We start from the raw sequence: 14,124 nt of genomic DNA, 5'->3' as shown, positions 1-14,124 counted from the left end.
ACACTGTGAGATTATTGACACTGTTTTGCAGATTGCTGACCACCTACACGGAAGAGGTCATGAATATTGACTATTATATAATGTGTTCACCCCCAATATTCTATTTTACTCATTTTCTTATGGTTTAAGCAATATAAACAAAGTAGGGTGATTTGAGAATATATCACCAGATTCCTAAGAGGGGAGGAGTCTCACATGGACATACACAAGTTGTACTTTGTTCTATTTTTAAAATGAATTATAGAAACAATAAATATGCCCTTTTCTACCATCTGCTTCTTGATATCTCATGATATCTATGTCTCACTTCTCCTATGCTCCTTGTGCTTCACTGAATTCCTTATCTCCCTCTCTGCTAACTCTTTTCTTTCACCCCCTTTCCTCTTGCTTTGCCTGCATTTCTTATTCTTCTGTTTGCCTCTGCCACAGTAACTCCTTCCTGCTGCCTGGAGTTTGACAGCTGACTGAAGGGTTTTTTGCGGGGTTTTTTTTCTATCCTGTTCCAGAAGTGGCAGGAGTAGTTCTGAAATTCTATTTTTAATAAAACACACTAAATCAAAAGTTTCGAAATCCAACAGCTTAGCTTTTCTTAATTGAATGTATAATTCATGAGCTAACAACGTTCTGCCAACAGCTTCATTTTTACACATTTTCCCTGCCATCATCGGTTATGACATCAGTATGGTATGATAATAAATCTGTAAACGACAGTAGTTTGGTGGAGTTTTACATTATCACCTTCCAATATTACAGGAGCACAATTAGAAATGACATGAATCTGGGAACTGATCAAGGACACTTTACCTAAGTGGCTAATGCCTGTTTTACTGCTAGACCTTACACTATTCCCTCTAATAAAATACAAAACAAAAACCTGTTCGGGGGTTATGAGCCATTCCATAGAAGTTAATGGAAAAATATATGCCTGCTATAAAAATCAATAGTGTGGTATTAGAAAAAAGATCTATAGAAAGAGTCTTGCTCCCTACTAAACGCTATGTAATGTAAGAAAATTTCTACAAAATTCTATTAAATGTCTGTCAAATCCTTCCAGAATCATGGCATATAAAGCTTTCCCATAAGGCTGATATCAGAGGCTAATGAATCAGCAAAGAAGGGTCCATGTCTCTCTGTCCTTCTCTCAGTTTTCAGTAGTCTCCAGTTGACCTCAGCTACTATTCACTTTGCTAGGCATCTCCCAACATCCCCATCACATCACTGTCTTTGGGTTTATCAGTGTCAATGAGAGATTTTGCCATGAACTTACTTGGGATCAAGTGCAAGTCCTTCTCCTTCATATCTGAATCTATGGGTATGTCTACACTTTCACCCTAGTTCGAACTAGGGATGCAAATGGAGGCATTCGAAAGAGTCAATGAAGAAGGGATTTAAATATCTCGTGCTTCATTAGAATGATCTTGCCAGTGCATTACTCTGATCAACAGCTTTTTCGAAAGTGAAAGTGCGCGCCGGGACACGTTAGTTCAAACCAAATCCCTTGGTTCAAATTAACATTATTCCTCAAAAAACGTCCTCCTCATTTTTTGAGGAATAATGTTAGTTCAAACCAAGGGGTTTGGTTCGAACTAACGTGTCCCTGTGCGCACTTTCACTTTCGAATAGCTGTTGATCGGAGTAACGTGCCGGAAAGATCATGCTAATGAAGTGCGGAATATTTAAAACCCCACTTGACTGACTCTTTCGAATGCCTACATTTGCATCCCTAGTTCGAACTAGGGTGCAAGTGTAGACATTTACTTCTCCCAGAAGAAATATAGGATAAGAGCTCCTACTCTTCTAACCGGAGGTTGATTCCCTCCCACCTTTTGCAGGCCAAGCTTGCCTAGAGGCCAATTCAGCTCCCCCCAAAATCAAAGGAAGCCTTTAGTTTACCAGACTTCATTGGGATCAAATCTCCAGAGAGCAAGATACCAAACTCTAGAGCTCTTCTATATGGCATAACACTGAACTGTCAGGCATGCTTCACTTACACTAACTTCTTTTCTAATGCAGCACTACATTTTCTAGTCTATTATCTCTGTGAAAGTTAAGGTACAAATACTTAAACACACATGCCTGTCACTATATTTTGGGTAAAACAGCTTCAAGGCAGAGCCATTAAACTAGTGTATTATTGAAGGAAGGTGTGCTAGGACTATGTCTGCCACTTGTAGGATTTCCTTCATTTTTATGACTATCGGTATCGGAGCAAAGAGTCTAGTAAGGATACTATTGGACAAGTATATAGGAGTGGTGTGTAGATGCAGTAAAAGCACAGAGAAAATGGTTGACAGTAGGGCCCTAGCAAATGAGGCTTAGTGAAATGAAAAGGCTTGGTGGTTGTAAATATGCAGGCTGTTTCATAGAAAGTCAAAAAAAGGACACCCCTATCTTTTTATTTTTTTGTTTGTTTTGTTTTTAATTTACCAACAGGATTGCTGTGAAAAACACAGTTGTGTGAATTACACCTCTTCCCTGTGACAGTCAACATGCCTGTGACAGTTTCAGAATTATTGAATCCTGTAGACTCTGGTATGAGAACTACAGTGTTGCAAGTCGGGATACATATTTTAATCTTCAGCACTGGTGAGAGTTCTTGTGATTTCTTCTGTTCAAAGAATAGTATCTACACAAGCCGCCCATTATTCTGAAATATTTTTCAAAATAACATGTGTTCTATTTTGCCATTCGAGGAACTCTCGTTGCCTGAGGTATAAGGAATGGCTCAAAATAGCGCATTATTTTGAAATTTGGCACTGTGTTGATGCACCAAATTTCAAAATAGATTCAATTTAAGAAACTCAATTTGCATAGTGCTAATTGTGTATCTTATTTTGCGTTTAGGGTGTTGCGTAGACACGCCCTGGAGATTTTCCCTTTGGGAGTAACTATTTCTATATGAAATTAAAAAAGTTTCTGAAGTTAGGGAATAGAGGATTTTCCATACCAGATTGACACTTGATTTTACTCCATTGTTCTCTTCAGCCCTAGCCAATGTCTCATGCTTTAGCAATATGAATACATTTAGCAAAATATGCAGACTTGCATAGGAGGGTGTGTGTCAAGGTACAGTAGTTGGAGCCCTTTTAGAATCACTTGCAGTCAGTAAACTTATTCCTAGAAATATGAGATTTCTTTCAAGAAATATAATAAATGGTCATAAAGTTACCTAGTCTTTTCCAAATGTGGAAGAACTACCTAAAAGATTAGATAGAAAGACAGACTGACAGATAGTAGATCAACACACATCTAACCTGCAATGGATTAACAACCAGGCAAAGTTATATCATTCAGCAAACTAATAAAATATCTCTAAGAAGATCTGTACTGTTCTGAAAAGAAGAACACACTGTCTATAATATGTTTTAGATATTAAAAAGACTGAAGAATTAAGTTCTTCAACTGGTGAATTTTTTTTTCCATTTGGGCCCAAAGCCCATATAACTGGTAACACTGAAATCAATGAGGCTATGCACAGGGTGAGTCAGACATGGTCTATTCTGAAATAACAAGCAGAGCATCCACACTACCAAGCCCATTATTTCAAAATAAGAGGTTGGTTATTTCAAAATAATAACTCTTGTTTCCATGAGTAATGATGCTTATTTCATTTCAAAATAGTAGCGTGGATGCTTTCCTGCTGCTATTTCAAAATAACTACTCCCCAGAGTCAAAATAATTACTCAAAGTAGTGCCTCCACATTAAGGGATCTTGCCTCAGACTAATTTTGAGGCGTCCCTGTTGTGGGGGCATACTATTTTGAAATAGTTATTTCAGTAGTTATTTTGAAATAATTTCTTAGTGTAGATGTACCCTCAGTGTGTAATCTACTGCTGAATGGGGTTAACAGGAGCAAATGCTGTTGAGTTACACCCTGCTTGTGTCAGGAAAGCAGAATCTTTGACCCACCCACTTTTATGGTGTTTTTTCTAAACTTTTGAAGCAAAATCATCTGCCCTACTTGCTGGACTCATTCCAATGGTACTGCTGGAACAGAGTGAAATTTACCCTTAGGTCACAAAAATGTTCTGCTAACCTTATGACAATTTTACACCTGGAGAGAAACCCCTAGCTATATGTGCCTGCAAATAATTATTGAAAATGAAATTCACAGATGTGTGAAACTTTTATGATTAGCTTAGCAAAAACTCCTCAGCAAAATTGGAATGCATATAAAATACTCATGTCACTTTCTCCTCACATTTTTAATGTAACATTGAGGTGGCAGCCTCTCAGGAAAGCTTACAAAGTGTAATTATTCTAATTTGGTTAAAATATTTTGGTTATATTCAGCCACTACATAATAAGCACGGAATGACATTTCCTATTAGCAGGTACTACTGCTTGGTCTTTGCCCACAGCAATGTGCTTGAATAACACCAACAACTAGTCATCTGCAGGTGGAATTGAACCGGGGGCTTATGGAGCTTAGAACATGAGCCTCAACAATATAAGCTAAATGTTTCTAAGATTCAAATGGCAATGGACCCTGAGCCCATAACTGACTTAGGGTGGGTAGATCCTTCAACTTCATAGGACTCCTGTCACATCAAAGGAGATCCCTGTCCATGCAAGGGTCCCATCCAGGGAAAAAAGGCCTTAGATGCATATCCACAAAAGGATTTAGGTACTGAAGTGCTGAGCATCATAACACCTAACTGTTAGGTGCCTAGAACCAGTTAGGGAGGCCTGGGTCACTATAAATGTGTGGGGAGAGACAGAGGACTTGGATGGCTTTTTTAGACTTCTTTCTATGTTAGATGGCTGCTACTTAAGCAAAGCCAGGTAAGTGGTGAAAGCTGGCTGCCCCTGGCCCTGCCCTTTCTGCCTGAGGCTCTGCCCTTTCTGGACATGCAGAGTTGCCTGTGTGTCCCGCTTCCCCCGCTTCACCAGAGGCCTGGTGAGTCTGTTGGCTCCCCTTAGAGTCTGGGTCCAGTTGTCCTACCCAAGCAGTTTCTAAGCCATTTTGTGGGTATTGGCCCTGGTATCCTGCTACACATGCTGCAGAGCAAAGACTACCTTCACTAGTGCTACATCTGGAAAGCACATATGGCCTTTATCTACTCTCAGGAGTAAGCCCACTAAAATCACAATAGGAAAGTTAAACATTTACTTATATATACGGAATTAGAGTCCAGTCCCACAAATCCTTATTCTTATGTCCAATTTTAAGCATATTAGTAGTTCTTCTGTTATCTATAGAACTACTCACATGCTTAAAGTTAAACTCTTCTGTAGTAGATTGAAAGAGCAGGGCTTTAAGTTTCATATACTGGATATTGGCTGTGTCTAGACTGGCAAGTTTTTCTGCATAAGCAGCTGCTTTTGCAGAAAAACTTGCTAGCTGTCTACACTGGCCACTTGAATTTCCACAAGAACACTGACGATCTCATATAAGATTGTCAGTGTTCTTGAGGAAATACTATACTGATCCCGTTCGGGCAAAAGCCCTCTTGCGCAAATGCTTTTGCACAAGAGGGCCAGTGTAGACAACGCGGTATTGTTTTGCACAAAAAAGCCCCGATCACGAAAATGGCGATTGGGGCTTTCTTGCGCAAAACCGCGTCTAGATTGGCATGGATGCTTTTCCGCAAAAAGTGCTTTTGCGGAAAAGCGTCTGTGCCAATCTAGACACCCTTTTCTGCAAATGCTTTTAACGGAAAAACTTTTCCGTTAAATAGCATTTGTGGAAAATCATGCCAGTCTAGACATAGCCGTAAAGTAAAGAGGATGATAACTGGTCTTTGGTTCCAGTGCAACACCAAAAGAACGCAACTTTCTTAATAAACAGCTCCAATCAACTCATATCCCTGCTGTGCATTCATGTGAATGAATTAAGAGCTTGTTTATTTACTTATGTCATATAAATATATGATCCTTTCCTAAATACACCCATTACTTAATAAGGTCACAATTTCATTTTTAACCTGTATATAATTGAATGAGAGCAGGAAAACATACTCAGATTTCCTGGGTTTTTTTTTCTTCTTTTGTTCTACTTTTTAAAATTGCACCAAATTATCAGTTAGTAACTGATGTGGCTGACAGTTCTCACAGAGACTGTGGCAGTGATAGAATTAAAACACCTCCCATGACAATCAGCCCTGCTGAACCTTCTTAACCAGTCCAGATAGTTTAGCAGCTGCATCTTGCAGAGTGTTGATGAGCATCATTAGTAAAAAGCTGCTGAATTTATTTGGAGTTGTGGGGCAGGGTATATAAATCCACATGGCAGTAGCAGCAGAAAGGAGCAAAGGTATTGTGATAGAGGACTTATTTATGAGCCTTATTATGTGCTTTAAACATGGAAGAAATCAGCTTGCTTTATTATTTTGCTTACTTTGAACTTGACAGAAGAAAGCCTTCCCTTCTTTTGATTAGTGCTAACAAAAAAAGCTATGAAGAGGCAGGATATTCTGGATAGCCACATTCATTTTGCTCTTACACTTAACTCACATTAATAGATAAAGATGGTAAGAGACAGATTAAGGCTGAAAGTTTTCAGACATGGCTAGTGACTGGCAGTTTTAAGGTGCACAGTTTGGCTGTGTCTAGACTACATACCTCTGTCATCAGAGGCATGTAGATTAGACACATAGGCAAAGGCAAATGAAGCCGCGATTTAAATGATCGCGGCTTCATTTAAATTTACATGGCTGCCGCGCTGAGCCGACAAACAGCTGATCAGCTGTTTGTCCACTCGGCGCACTAGTCTGGATGCTCCCCTGCCGACATCAAAGCCCTTTGTTGGCAGCCCCGATAAACCTCATCCCACGAGGAATAACGGGGCTGCCAACAAAGGGCTTTGATGTCGGCAAGGGATGTCATTTAAGAAGCCGCGATCATTTAAATCGCGGCTTCATTTGCCTTTGCCAAAACAACAAATCTACATGGCTCCGTTGACAGAGCCATGTAGTTTATACGTACCCTTTGAGACACCTTAAGGCTATTACTGAAAACCTTGGCTAAATTGTTTGAACTCCACCAAAGTGTTCAGGATTTCTTGCTTTCTTGCTAAAAATCTTTATCTCCTTTCTACATAGCAACCTTCCTACACAATATATAATTGATCTCCTTTCTGAGATGTTGTCAACTTCTCCTTCTATTGGAAATGGAAGATAACCATTCTGTCTTGGGTTGGGGGAGGAGTCTTAGAGGCACAGCTGGATTTTTTTTTTTTTACCTCATACATAATATTTAAACTTTTGGGAAAATCAGCTTATTTTAAGTGTTAGCTTTTAACATTTAAGGTATATGAAGATAAGCACCTATAGCCACCAAGGTATCTCCATATTGCAAATTCAGAATGCACTAGTGGCCATTGCTCTGTTCTCTTCTCATAGCAAATGTGGGACTAGAGGTGAGGCTGGTTTCAAAACATTTATAAAACAGAAGGGCCAGACCCTCAGCTGCTGTGAACTTGCACAGTTTTGAGACAGAGAGGTTCAAGCCAAGCTTCTGTCCCCCCACTCCCAACCCTGCTTTACTTCTCCTGCCAGGGGAGAGAGGAATAGTCTTTTCTCTGAAGGACTGGATACATCCCCTAGGACTATGATTTTTTTCCTCCATCATCTCATGGTTTTATTTCTGGGTTCAATGAACGTGAAGTCCTAGGGCCCCAGTTGGCACCTTAACCTACATTCCCCTCCTCTTACTCTTAGGGTATGTCTAAACTACATGCCTCCGTCGATGGAGGCATGTAGATTAGACAGATCGGCAGAGGGAAATGAAGCCGCGATTAAAATAATCGCGGCTTCATTTAAATTTAAATGGCTGCCCCGCTCTGCCAATCAGCTGTTTGTCGGCAGATCGGGGCAGTCTGGACGTGCTGCGTCGACAAAGAAGCCTTTCTTGATCGGCACAGGTAAACCTGGTTTCACGAGGCATACCTGTGCCGATCAAGAAAGGCTTCTTTGTCGACGCGGTGCGTCCAGACTGCCCCGATCTGCCGACAAACAGCTGATCGGCAGAGCGGGGCAGCCATTTAAATTTAAATGAAGCCGCGATTATTTTAATCGCAGCTTCATTTCCCTCTGCCGATCTGTGTAATCTACATGCCTCCGTCGATGGAGGCATGTAGTCTAGACACATCCTTGCATTCCAATCTTCTAGCAGTGAGGTGGGGAAGGAAAGAGAGAAATTCTGCTTTTAGGATTATCTGTACTTAAGAGTATGGAGAGATCTTTCTCTTCAGTATTCACTGTCAGCATTTCCTCCCTGCATATTTAGCTTCAATTCTACTACATGGAGAACAAAATAATATGGCAACTTTCAAGTCAAGACTATGTCACATTCAACAAGACTGTGATTTCCTCAGGGCAATCTTTTCAATGTAATATGTAGAGCATTATGGATGCATACTACATCCTGCAACAAATACAGTAAACTTCCAATAATCTGGCACCTTCCGGACCCAGGGAGTGCCGGATTATTGGATATGCCAGAGTACTGGAAGGGGGGCTATGAGGTGTCGGGGGAGAAGGGGTCGGCGAGGAATGGTGCAGCATGGGCAGCACCCCAGATGCTCTGCCCCCGGCTTCCCCAAGTCTGCCGCTGCTGAAACTGACCAGCGGCAGACTTGGGAAAGCCAGAGGCAGAGCAGCTGGAGTGCTGCCGGGTTGGTCCCACAGCGCCGCTCAGGTGAGACCAGCTTTGGACTTGGGGAAGCAGAGGGCAGAGCAGCTCCAATTGTCCGGCTGGCCAGAGCACTTCTGGGTTCCAGCTGGTGCTGGACTATCGGGAGTGCCGGACCACTGGATGCTGAACAACTGGAGTTTTACTGTAATAGTCAAATAAATATACAGGAGTCCTTATTTTATGCTTTGCATGTAGAAATCCAATGGCATCACTAGAATGTCATGTATGGAACATATACACTCTGCAGTATGCATCCTAGGGTTTGGCAGGACAGAAAATGGACATAATTATTTTTGGTCTCAATAATCTACAAATAATGCAAGGAATAAGATTAGATACAATTTTGATTTAAAAACTTCTTGATAACATACTATTCAAATTGTCTATATTAAATGGTGATCATTTTTTTATTATAAGCCTCTTTTGCAGCAACTGGATTCATGTGTTTATTTCACAATATTAAACCAAATGATTAGCTGAAATATAATGTCAAATGTATTTGAGTGACCTAGCTATATCAGTAATGAGAATTGTGGCAAAGTAACAAGAGATTTTATGTACAGCCTGGGTGTTATTCACTGTAATATTTGTGGGAACAATATTAAGATGTCTAAAAAGGATCATCAGTAGCAAATTTAGGCAACCTTGGGGCAGGGATCCTTGTTCTCTGTCCAGTGTGTAACACAATGTGGTCCTGGTGAATGATTAGAGCTTGTAGGTACTACGGTAATCTACAATATTTTTTAGACAGTTTGTGCATCTGTGTGTGTGTGTCTGTCCATCTGTGAGTCCATTTGTTTAAGATCTCATCCTAAATATTCAGAGCAAGGACCACCATATTTGGTATGCAGCTTTGTCTTATCATAACTTCAAGCAAGGTCAGGGTTTGGCTGTTCCAGGACAACAGGATATGCCTGGAATTTGATTGTTTCTCATAAAATGGAAAGAGAAGGGTCTGGCAGGAGGGACAATTGTATTGTAGAATGACGCAGGGGACAGCAAAGAGCCAGAGATGGGGACCAAGACAACTATAACCCCATTGGGCCAGCAGGGGGCAGGGGTGGAGAAATGACAGCTATCTACTATATATTTCAGAATGAGTTTGGTTGTGTATCTCTCCATCCCATGGTCAAGGGACTTGCTCCCTCCCCCAGCTATGCCGACTGCAATTGCTGCAGCCATGGACAGATGCATCTCACCTAGCCTCAAGCTTCTATGGTGACAGAGGGCTGCGGTTCTCCTCTCTCCCTAGGGCAGCCTGCGTACTGAACCCCTCATCCCCCTCCCCACCTCAGAGCAATGACTTAAATAAAGAAAAACAAAACTTATGTTAAAGACTGAACCACACTGGGTAAATATTTTAGTATAAATTTATAATGGTTAGCACAAATAGCCTCATCTTTAGTTTTGAGACTGATCTTAGATTGCAACAAACTTACTTATTTTTTTTCTTAAAGTAATAAATGCAGAGAGTACCACCTGTAGAAACTAAACTTTTGTTTAAAGAAACAAAGACCAATTTAATCTGAGCACTCTTTCTCTCTCTCTCATGAAAGTTGAAGAATGTCCATTCAATAAGGATACCTCTTATTCTAATCCAGATCCCCCCTTTATATAAAACAAGGAAATTCAACACATTTGCAACTGTTCTCTGGCACAGGGTACAATCCAAGAAAAGTAAACATCCAACTGTTTGATAGCTAACTAGTTTCCTTCCCATTTATTTTAAGACCTAAATCCTGCTTGCCTTACTCACACAGAACTCCCATAGAATTTAGTGGGAGCCATGCACAGAGCTACTAGATTTTTCTCTTTTAGGTGTAAGGGGAGAGAGCTTCAATCAAAACACCTTTTCCATAGACATAGAATTGTTTCACTATCTTAGAGCCCTAGAATAGAATACTATTTATATGTAGCTCATGCCTTACTCCTCATCCCTATGGCATATACTTTTGGAGCACATACAGTGTCAATGGCTCACAGGAGGAGAGGAACTCAATATCCATTCTCTGGAGGCTTGTTATTTCAAATAATATTTTTGGTTTTCATGCACATTGGTCAGACGCTAACATTTCCAACCAATAAAGCACCATGGAACAGGGTTTGTTCATGACTGTCATTCTGTCAGTTCAATTAATCTGGGATCAATTCACCTTTATCTATTGGATTCCATTATGAATGCCTTCCCCGATTTTATGTCACTATACTGTTTTACTTTACGAATCTAGAGAAACCTGCTAGTTTGAGGATGGTTAATTATCCCATCTGTCCCATTGATCCATCTGAAGGACTCCCTTTGGAACTTTCCCCACCTTTAAGGACTGGGTTTCAGTTAATCTCCCTGATTATATACTGCTTTCACAGTGCTGTAAACGTTATATGAACTGACATTTTATTCTCTGGGCTTATGCCAATTGATGGACTTCATTCCCCCTCTGATATAGTGCTTTCCCTTTACAGATCACTATTTACCTTCTCTTCTTGAGAATTGGTCTCATAACTTTGTTTCTTTAATAAGAGTTGAGAAAAATATTGGAGATAGAGAAGTGTGAGTGCTAGAACTCAATAAACTATTTTTACTTCCCAAGCATGTGTGGTGATCTCCCCTGGAAGACGGACAAAATGAATGACCAAAGAAAAGTTACTTCTTTCAGTTTGAAATACTGATTTGACCATTGTGCTATCTTTCTTCTTCGTGTTATTATTTTTAAATGATATGTTCTGTGCTCTTTAGCAGGTAAGACAGGCAGTTTGGGCCACAGTAGAAAACAGTGGGGTTGTGAGCATTCAGTTACTCCTGGGTAGAACTCAAAAGGTTTGAAGGTGTGATCTGGGTTATAACACCTAGCATTTTTGTTTGTTCATGCAAATGGTTCAAGCTCGCTTCAGATTTGCAAGGCTGAGCTGCAAAATCTCAAAAGAACAGGTTTTCTTGAGAATAATATCACATATTTCTTGTAGGGACATAAATGCATGAGAAAAATATATCTATATCAGTTTTCCGTGTAAGCTGAGAGCTCATGTGGCTGTACAGGTGAGATTCAAATGCCACCTAGCTGATTAGCAGAGCACCCACAGCTTCCCATAGCCAGTAGCATGTGTTTTTAATGGTGGTACACATCTGCACATATCTTGGTGCACATAAAATGCACATGGATGGAGAAATTAGATGGAACATTGATCTATATAAGCATACATGCATACACATATATATGCATTCATACTAAAACATACACATGTGATACTGGTAGTAGAGGGTAAAAGAGAAACAGCAGTGTAGGAAATCAATGGGAAGATCAAGTAAGTACAATATCCAAATGTAGAAAGACTACATGTGATCTTGGGCTACAAGCAAAAACTAGATCAATGTGATTGAATAGCAATGTCTTGAAAAGGAATATATTCACTATTGAAATTTTGCCGAATCCCGTCTTTCACCAAAAGAGATCATCACTACAAAATACCTGCTCGGGAGCACTGATGGCTTAGAAATAGCAGTTGTGGGGCAGCAGAGTCATCAAGAAACCTCCAATCAATTCCTCCACGCTCTTTATGGTGTTTAGCCAAAGTTTTACTGTGTGTTTGTGTACTATACACAGTTACAGCACAAAACACACATGCAAACACACTTGGTTTTGCCAGAGTATTTAATCAGAGATATTCCACAGAACACAGCAAGTTTCCATGTCAGACTGAATGTATAAAATATTGAATCAAAGTAACAGGGAGCACAAGGACAAATGGCACTCTTCTGCCATCCAAAGCAATTTGAATGTGTAATTAAGTTCTTGCTACAGGCTACAGTTCAGTTAGTACACCTAGAAGATGGGGGAATTTATACGGGATGAAGTGAGGTGGTGTTGCCTGTGGATTCAGAGCATAAAGGGATACAAAATGTTTTGAACTTTCCTACTTTCCTTTCCTCGCTTTTGTTCTTCAGAGGAAAAATAACATACTCTTTTCCCTCTGCAACAATTCTTGAGCTATGAGGGACACGGGGGAGGGGGAAAGGGTGGGGGTATAATAAATACAAATTAGACCATTACTGAATGGAAACTATATAAGAGTGTGCAGGACATCACTCCTGCCTACATAAACCAAATTATCAATGCACAAAAATGCACTATTTTCTTGTCCCTTTATAGGCCCCTCAATGGACCCTTCCCCTGATTTTCCCTATTTCCCAGTATGGTTGTTTTTTTGGAAGGTATCACTGATGACCACGTATCCCCAGCAGTCACTCAGTAAAACTCATGTCTGCTTTCTGACCAGCATGTTGTCTTGCTTTCTCTCACACAAGTGTGAGGAAACAAGAGAAAAAAACCTTCTAATGATCCTTCCATGCATATAGAATAGAATACAGGTAATTAAGAAGATTGAGGAAATATCATGCGACTTCATTTGGGTATTGACACCCAAACAACACAGCTTGAGGTACTAAAAACTTAACTGAAAACACTGCCATGTTTACCTTCAACTAAATACTGAGGAGAAGCATTTTGCACAGAAGCCCTTCAATCTCAGGAAGTGTATTTAGTTTCTCAACAAATGTTTTACACAGCTCTTAAGATGTCATAGTGCATATGGTCAACATTAGCGTTATGGAGTTGTATATCTAGGGTGATCCAATTTTATAGGCACTCTTCTGATATTTAGCGTTTTTTCTTCTATAGGTGACACTCCCCTGCCCACTTACTGTCCTGATTTTTCAAACTTGGTATCTGGCCAACCTAAGTATATCTATGAATTGTATGCCTATTTTCAGAGTTTCCACTTTCTTTCTGATGATGGAGGGGTATTGAATACTGATGAGGGAACATTTGCTGTAACCCATTTCCAGATAGGGAACTCCAAGTACTTAGTTCTGTGTCACAGGGACCATATTTATGTGTGGTCAGCACAATGGAGATTTGATCTTGCCTGGAGTTATAATACAAATGATAATAAATAAAAGTTTGGGTTCTTCATGACCTTATAAAAATGAAGAACTATCATCTATCTGAAACAAAAGACAGGACTATGTAGCACTTTAAAGACTAACAAGATGGTTTAAAGTCTTTAAAGTGCTGCATAGTCCTGTCTTTTGTTTCAGCTAGACCAGACTAACACGGCTGCATCTCTATCACTATCATCTATCTGAACTTCTTTGATCTTTGAAACTGGACTGCTAATCTCATGAAAGAGGGTGTCCATTAATTTTTTGCTTTTGGTGGGTATGGAAATATGAGACCTTTATAATATACTTTGCACATTTTATACAAATCCCTTTCTTAAGGCATCTATTACAGCATACTCTAAAGAATACTGTGTACATTTCTGCACCACCAATATTGGAAGATCCCACTCTCTCTATTAAGGAAACAATTATTATCAGTGTTTTTAATTTGCATGCTGCTTTGTATTGACAACAAATTTCCAGATATGTTTGCAACTTGTATGTCAGGTTGAAAACGCTAGAAGGTTTGACTACAGTTTTATATTTAAGT

At 39.9% G+C, this 14,124-nt stretch overlaps 1 protein-coding gene across 3 annotated transcripts in view; it reads right to left on the bottom strand.

The window, feature by feature from the left end:
• The window catches only part of CNTN6 (contactin-6), a 158,923-nt gene that overhangs the window by 114,342 nt on the left and 30,457 nt on the right, over positions 1 to 14,124 (bottom strand). The gene's annotated exons all lie outside the window — the stretch shown is intronic.

This window comes from Pelodiscus sinensis, chromosome 11 (assembly GCF_049634645.1).
Source record: "Pelodiscus sinensis isolate JC-2024 chromosome 11, ASM4963464v1, whole genome shotgun sequence".
In the NCBI taxonomy this organism is placed as follows: Eukaryota; Metazoa; Chordata; order Testudines; family Trionychidae; genus Pelodiscus; species Pelodiscus sinensis.
The sequence above is the reverse complement of the archived record's forward strand: the minus strand, read 5'-3'. Positions and strand labels throughout refer to the sequence as shown.